Source organism: Sus scrofa, chromosome 14, assembly GCF_000003025.6.
Source record: "Sus scrofa isolate TJ Tabasco breed Duroc chromosome 14, Sscrofa11.1, whole genome shotgun sequence".
NCBI classification, from domain to species: domain Eukaryota; kingdom Metazoa; phylum Chordata; class Mammalia; order Artiodactyla; family Suidae; genus Sus; species Sus scrofa.
This window is the reverse complement of record NC_010456.5, coordinates 44,020,913-44,029,613: the sequence shown is the minus strand read 5'-3', so window position 1 is coordinate 44,029,613 and position 8,701 is coordinate 44,020,913.

Here is an 8,701-nt window from a genome sequence, read left to right as displayed (position 1 = left end):
CACCTGGTCTATGTCCCAGAACACGCCTCTACCATATCGCAGAACCGACCTCACCCCCACCCCGCTCCCAGGATCCACCTCACCTTTGTTCTGGAACCTGCCATAAACTGTCCCAGAATCCCACCTTATCTGTGTCTCAGAACCTACCTCTACCAAGTCCCAGAATCAACCTCATCTCTGTCCCAGAACCCATCATTATTGCAGCTCAGAATTCACATGTACTGTGGCCCAGATTCTACCTTTACCATGTCTTAAAATCCACTCCATCCCTGTCATCTCTCCTCTCAAACCCAAAAGAGGAAGAACTTTCCCCCCCTCTTTTATTCTTCTAAAATAAACCAAAATGCATACATCAGGAAACCATAAAACACATCCAGATTTGCTCCAAGTGTGGGTAATCGACATAGGCATCAGATTTAGAAACATTAAACATGTTGTATCTTTTCCCTGCCAGCCTCAGAGTGGTTGAGCCTGGGTAGGGTGGAGGAGATGGGGGGGCATTTGGTACACCTCACATTCAGAGAGTTGCTCAAATTTAGATTTCTCCAAAGGCACTTGTATATTCAGTTACTGCATCACACTGACAGGGATGAAAAAGAAAAATATTTCCTCATACAGTTGTAAATGTGTGTTCCCTTGCTAGACCATACCATCTGTAGTACATTATGAATTAATATTGTCTATAAATCTCATAATTATCTTTGACCAGTGCAATTATGTCATTCTGTATTTGTTAAGAGCATTTATTTGTTCATGAGTAATATTATCACACCCACATTTGTTAACCCTGCTTGCCATTCCTTCCTCTGGGAGACCCTGTGAGGTGAATTCCCTCCCGGAAAAGGGTATCCAGGCCTTCCAGAGGGGGCTTTTGGGTGAAAGCTCCAGAAATTGTCACTGTGCTAATGGAGGAGTTGAGATGAGGGCCAAGTGCATATAAATTGCCTGTCTTCAGCTTGGCTGCCACCCGCATCCTCCTCCTCTCCCCGTCTTCTCTAGGGCAGTCGTTCCCGACCCACTCTGAGGCTGTACAACCTATCATTATGCCATCTCATACACTTGTGGGGTCCACCCAACTCCCTCCTCCTACAGATGGAGTCACTAGGGGTCCAGGGAGAAAAGATGCCTTGCTCAATCAAGGTCACAGCCAGTCAGGCAAGGAATGTAGACCCTGGAGAAAATACTTGATTAGTGCATGAAAAAAAACTGGCACGGTCGCTTAATAGGGCACTTCGGTAGTATCTGTTAAAACAACGACAAAGATGTATACACTAAGATCTAACCATTGTACTCTTCTATATGTACCCTAGATAAATTGTAGGGTAAAGAAATAGTTATGTTTTTGTGTTATATAATATGGGGCAGCTATTAGGAAGGAAGAGCTAGATGCATATATAGCAATATAAAGTTCCTAAGCAAATAACAGAACAAAAAAAAAAGCAGAATTATACTTGCAGTATAATTTTATTTACATAATACACATTTATACAACACAAAACATTACTCTGTGGTTTCTGTGGATATATCCATGTATTTACGTTAAAGCAGAAGAAAAGCACTAAAAGAATACCCTAGTCTAGTCACTTTCTCTCTCTCTCTCTCTCTCTCTTTTTCTTTTTAGGGCTGCACTTGCAGCATATGGAAGTTCCCAGGCTGGGGTCAAATTTGAGTTACAGCTGCTGGCCATAGCCACGGCCACAACAACATGGGGTCTGAGCCACGTCTGCAGCCTCCACCATGGCTGATGGCAACACTGGATCCCCCACCCAGTGAGAGTCAGATTCCTTTCCACTGTGTCACAACAGGAACTGGCCCTAGTCTCCTTTTTAAAACTTCAAATATTACAATGTTTATAAATAATGTTTGTAAACATTACAATGTTTCTAAAGACTGTCCCTCAGAGGAAGCAACTTCAGGGGCTCCCTCAGGAAGGAATGAGAAGTGGATACAGTGGACAAAAGGAATGCCAGCATTTTCTGTAATGTTTTTAATTTCATTTAATATTTTCAAAAGGATTCAAATGCTCCTGGAACAAAAAGCACAAAGGTCAAATGACTTATTAGGACTATCACTTCTCCTGTTCTTCAACCCCCAGTTCCCTTTTGTTGAGAAAGTCATTGTAATCAATTTCTTATCATTTTTTCCAGGAAAATGCTATGCACTTGCAAATGTACAGAAGTATATTAACTTTTAAGAAAGACAAGATGGAGTTCCCATTGTGACTCAGGAGGTTAAGAATCCAACTAGTAACCATGAGGATGCAGGTTCAATCCCTGGCCTAACTCAGTGGGTAAAGGATCTGGCATTGCCATCAGCTATAGTATAAGTTGCAGACTCGGCTTGGATCTGGTGTTGCTGTGGCTGTGGTGTAGGCTGGCAGCTGCAGCTCTGATTTGACCCCTAGCCTGGGAACTTCCATATGCCACAGGGTGGCCATAAAAAAAGCAAAGAAACAAAAAGAAAGAAAGAAAGAGAAAAACAAGACAAGGACATTCACTCTACTCCTACCCAACATTGTACTGAGACATCTCACCAGTACAGTCAGGCAAGAAAAAGAAATAGGAGGCATTTGGAAGATCAATTAAAAAAAAAAACTATTCATAGTAGCAACAAAACTGTAGAGAACTGAGGAATGAATTCAACTAAAATGGGGAAGATGAAAAAAAGTGAAATAAAAATATTGAAGGACACAGAATAAATTGTGAGGAATGAAAATTTATCAAAAACTCACGGATACAGAAGTGACAACATCATAAAAATGTCAGTTTCCCTGAATGATCTATAACATTTCAATCAATCTTTATGAAAATCCCCATGTTTTTTGTGCAACAAGATAAATTGAGCATAAAATTTATAGAGAAAAGCAAAGGACCCAGAAAGCTCAAGACAAAATGAAATTACCTAATAGAAAACAAGCAAAGGATTTGAGCAGGCAAGTCACACAAGAGGAAACACAAATGGCCGATAAACACCTGGGAAGATGCCATGCCTATTGCTCATCATGCACACAAAAAATAAAACCACAATGAGACACTATTTTGCTTTCACATGTTGGCAAAAATTAAAAGGCCAGTTGGCGCCAAGTGTTGGTGAGGCTGTGGAGTAACAGGGGCTCTTGTACGCTGCTGATGGAGTGTAAATTTGCACAACCACTTTGGCCCTCTTCCGTAAAGTTTGAAGGGGTGCACACACCCCAATCCTGCCATTCCACTTCCTGGTGTATGCTCTAGGGCATTGATTTGCAAACTGAGGATTCCACTGATGATTGTAGAACTGATAGAGTGAGTTACAATTACGATTTAAAACAGTGCAAGAGAACACATTACGAGTGTTTCTGAAAGGGTCATAAGCATACTCTGTGTGTGTGTGGGTGTTGCATGGGTCCCAGTGTAAAATGCATTTCTGACAGTGGGTGACCGTCAGGTGAGTTTAAAGTCTTTGCCCTAGAGACGTTTTCAAAGCGGGACACGTACAAGTATGTACATTGCAACATTTAGTGAGAAATTGGAGGCCACAAACATTCAGCAAGAGGAAAATGCACACATAAATTCATAGAAAGGAATATGATACAGTAGTTAAATTGCTTGAGACAGAGCTCAGTGTTTCAACATGGATAAATCTCCAAAATATAATGTTGAGTTGGAAAAAGAAAGTGCAGATTGGTATGTATAGTTTAATATTGATATAAAATGTGAACTCATGCAAACAATACAATTTACTCTCTAGGGAATACATACACACATATGGTATTATATGTTTTACATATGCACACACATATATATACATATATTTACTCAGGAAAAAATGTGTATATTAATATGTGTATTGATAGTAAGTTCTTGCATGGGGAAAATTAATGCAAATTCAGGACAGTGGTTATTTCCGGGGAGGGAGTATGGAGGAGAGGGGAATGGGATTGGAGAAGGGCACCCCTGTGAGGTGGGACTACAGCAATATTTTGCATATTTTGTTCCTTTACAGAAACCAAAGCAACAAAGCCAAATGTTAGGATTTGATAAAAATGAGTGGTAGATTCATACATGTTTTCCTATTATTCTCTATGAATGTTTGAAATATAAATGATAAGGAGGCAATTTGATCAAGTAAAAGGAACTTTGTCTTTAAATGTTTGGGTTGCAAGTTTCCACGATGAATTGAGCCATGTGGAGATTTTCAGGACAACTGTTTCACCTGTGTAACAATTTTGAAGTTCCTAGTGGCCCTGGTAGAGGTGACAAGAGAACGGGGCTGAGGGGAGTGAGGTGACAGGCACACACTCAGGGTCTCTTAGTTGCTTCCCTCTGGGTAGCTGGCTTTGCATTAGCTTTATAGATTGGCCTTCTGTATTGGGGCATAAAAGAGCCCAAGACTAAAATAAGCTTATAAGCCACTGCCCTAGGTGACCCCAAATGAAAGCAGGTGCTCTGGGCAATGGCAGAATAAGCCTGAGTCAGAAGTCCTAGGGAATGAGTTTGCATCTCTCCCAAATGGCTTTATCACACTGGATGGCACACTTGGGTTGGTTAGCATATACAGATGAATAATTCTATCTGTCCAGAAAGCAGAGCCACACTTCCACGTTATCAAATGCTTAATGGGTTCCAGAACAAATCTTGATCACCTTGAGCTGATCCAGTAAAGTGCTGCTAACATCTATTTTGAGTCTGCACAGACCATGGAATTCTTGCTTATAGTGCAAAGAGACAGAACCAGATGTGAGCCTGCTGCTTGTGGATAGCTTGCTTTAGATGCTGGAGTAAGTGAATGCATTAGAACTTCTTCCCAAAGCCATCACCTATTTCCGCCACTGTATTCCACTGGGTTACCCCACACTTGATCTGGCTCACTGCCTTCATCTGGACCACTCTGGTCATTCCACAGTCTCTAGAAGCTTTGGAATAGCTTGGGCTAGGCATGGAAGGTAGTCAGGAGAACCTATCAGTCTCTGTGTTGGCAAAACAGACATTAGAAGCATGACCAGGTTCATAAAACTTTTTTTTTCTTGCTTTTTAGGGCTGCACCCACAGCATATGGAAGTTCCCAGACTAGGGGTCAAATCGAAACTATAAGCTACAGCTCCAGTCTATGCCACAGCCACAATAACCCTGGATCCTTAACCCACTGAGCAGGGCCAGGGATCAAACCCACATCCTCATGGATACTAGTCGGATTGGTTTCTGCTATGCCACAATGAAACTCCCAGGTTCATAAACTCTTTAAGAGGATCAGCCTCTACCAAACTGGGAATAGACTTCAACTCCTAAATGCACTAGATTGATTTTGACAGCATGCTTCATTTCCCACCTTGAAGAGCCATTCTTGGTGGTCACAGACTGTGACCGATATAGGCTTCCATTTTTGCACCCAGTGGGAGTTGATGTTAAAATTATTTAGCAAGCGGTATGCCATGGCACTGACCATCAGAAAGGATGCAGACAATAAAAAACAGGCATGGCCATATCAGTGCCAACTGATCCCCATCAGCCTCAGACCAAGTGTTGTAGAAGTCTCCATGGAATTCAGACAGGCTGCCTCTGAGCTCAGGAGCAGACATATCTTACAGCTCCCAGCTAGAACGGAGAAGCTTCTTCTCATTCTAAACCCACTTTTTCTACATTCCCAACAGAGGGAAGCTGTACTCTTGTCAGCTACTTTTAAACTCCGAGAAGTCACCTGACAAGACTATTTATTCAACACAGAATTGTTGAACATTTACTCTGTGCTATGCCCACTGAACATAGGGCAGTGATTGAGTACTGGCAGCCTCTGCATTAAATCCCACACGAAGATCCCTGTGGCCTGCATAGGGCTTTTAAAAATTTGTCAGCCTTGGAGTTCTCACTATGGCACAGTGGGTTAAGAATCTTGCTGCAGAAGCTTGGGTCAATGCAGAGGTGTGGGTTCGATCCCAGACTGGTGCAGTGGGTTAAAGGATCCAGTGCTGCCGCACCTGTGGCATAGGTCGCAGCTGTGGCTCAGATTCAGTCCCTGGCTTGGGAACTTCCACAAGCCACCAGTGCAGCCATTAAAAAAAATTGTCAACCTTAAGGCAGAAGACCTAAATAGACATTTGTCCAAAGACATAGAGGTGGCCAACAGGCACATGAAAAGATGCTCAACATTGCTCACTATTAGAGAAATGCAAATCAAAACCACAATAAGGTATTACCACACACCAGTCAGAACGGCCATCATCAAAGAGTAAATAATGTTGGAGAAAGTGTGGAACTAAGGGACCCCTCCTACACTGTTGATGGGAATGTAAATTGGTGTGGCCACTACAGAGAATAGGATGGAGGCTCCTTCGAAAACTAAAACTAGAGTTACCACATGATCCAGCAATCCCACTCCTGGGCGTATATATGGAGAAAACACTAATTTAAAAAAATACATATGCCCCAATGTTTGTTGCAGCATGATTTACAACAGTCAAGACATGGAAGCAACCTAAATGCCCAGTGACAGAGAAATGGATAAAGATGTGGTATACATACATATATAATGGAATATTACTCAGCCATCAAAGGAATGCAATAATGTCATTTGCAGCAACGTGGATGGACCTAGAGATTATCATACTAAGTGAAGCAAGACAGTAAAAGACAAAAAGCATATGATATCACATATATGTGGAATCTAAAACTATGATACACTCATAGACATCGAAAGCAAACTTATGGTTACCAAAGGGAAAAGGGAGGGGAGGGATAAATTAGGAATCTAGGATTAGCAGATAAATACTACTCTACATAAAAATAGATAAACTGTATAACACAGGGACCTGTATTCAATATCCTGTAATAACCTATAATGAAAAAGAATCTGAAAAAGAACAGATATATAATGGAATCACTTTGCCACACGCCTGAAACTAACATACCATTGTAAATCAACCAGACTTCAATTTTGTAAAATAATTGTCAAACTTAAAAAATTGGGAGACACCACATACAAATCTGGATTTCCAGCTTCTCTTTAAAAATGGTAATTTCTGGCCACACTGGGCCAGATTTCTGCAAAACAGCAAACTGGCTGGTAGGAGGTGTGCCACAGTCACCACCCACAGTCTACTGCTCCCCAACCAAGGATGAGTGTCACTTGCCCCCATCACTGACTGTACTGTGTGTGCATTTTTATAGTAAGAACTATTCCTCTGCTTTCATGTCTCTGTCAAAAGTGAGAAAGCAAAAGCCAGACCAAGAGAGCTGAATGATCTTTATTAGCCTTGGCCACTTCTCTTGTTTATGCTATCTGACATGTTCTGTAGACACTTGAGTTCGTAGCTCCTGGAACAGAACAATGCAAAAAAAAAAAAAAAAAAAAAGAATGTCTGCTTCTGGGAACTTTCAGGAGTTGAGGATTAAACTTGACAACCTCAGGACCTGGAAACAGGCAGAGGGGAGGAAGGAACAGTGAGTGCAAAAGCTTAAAGTGTGAACCATCTTGGCCTGTTTAAGAAATGGCAGGAAGCCCATGAGGCTGGGGAGGGCAGAGGGAGTGTCGGGGAGAGGCATCTGGACAGCGGGCTCGGGCCTTTTAAGCCTTGGAAAGGAGCTTGAGCTTGGGGTTTATTCTAAGTGGCCTGGCACGGCTTGACACCCACGAAGGCTCTTCAACAAGGCTCAGCCGTTGATAGTCCTTGGCGATAGGGGTGGGTTAGAGTGGCAGCAACAGCTTAGAAGAGAGGTGGGTAAAGTTGGCTTTGACCTCAATGACTGGTATCACTCAGATGCCCAGAAGTGGGAGAGGGCACCCTCCCACTGGGTCACTAGAGGAGGTTTTAATAAAGGGAGTGGGAAGGGCTTAAGGAGACCTCAGGGATTGTGCAGTACCCAGAGCTAGTAACAGTGGGGGCTGTTATCAGCTTAGGCCGGAAAAGAGCAGGGAGAGTGGTTACCAGAATGTGGAAATGATATTATTTATTTTAGTTATTTATTTTTGTCTTTTTAGGGCCTTAGGGTGGCATATGGAAGTTCCCAGGCTAGGGTGGAATCGGAGCTACAGCTGCCAGCCTACACCACAGCCAGAGCAATGCAGGATTCAAGCCACGTCTTCAACCTAGGCAACCTAGGTTAAGGACCAGACTGGTATCCATGAAGATGTGGGCTTAATCCCTGGCCTTGCTCAGTGGGTTAAGGATCCAGTGTTGCTGCAAGCTTTGGAATAGGTTGCAGATGTGGCTTGAATCTGGCATTGCTGTTGCTGTGGCTGTGGTATAGGCTGGAAGTTGCAGCTCTAGTTCAACCACTAGCCTAGAAATTTCCATAGGCTGCAGCCCTAAAAAACAAAAAATAAAAAATAAAAATAAAAGAGAAAAATCTCATCCTCTGTGGTTGAGGGGCCAGACTCAGATGCAGCATCTATCACCCAACATCTCCAACTAACTTTGGGGCAGAATAACCTCCTGGTTTCCGGAAGCCCAGGGACCCAAGCAAGGGACGGCTTCAGGATCTGGTTTTGAAGATAAGCTATTCAGGTGTGGACTCGGATCTGCCAAGAGGGAGCAAGAGGCACCTTCGATTAGTTAGGACTCCCTCGAGAGGTGTCCCTGATCTGCTGTTACTGGAATTTGCAACTCCTGTAAAAAGCTGCCCGGGGCATGACTCACCGAGTTGATGTCCAAACCACTGCCTCCAAGGCTCTCCACTCCATCCTGTCCCTCTTCTCTCCTCCCTCTTTCTGCAGCTGCAACCCGAGAGGC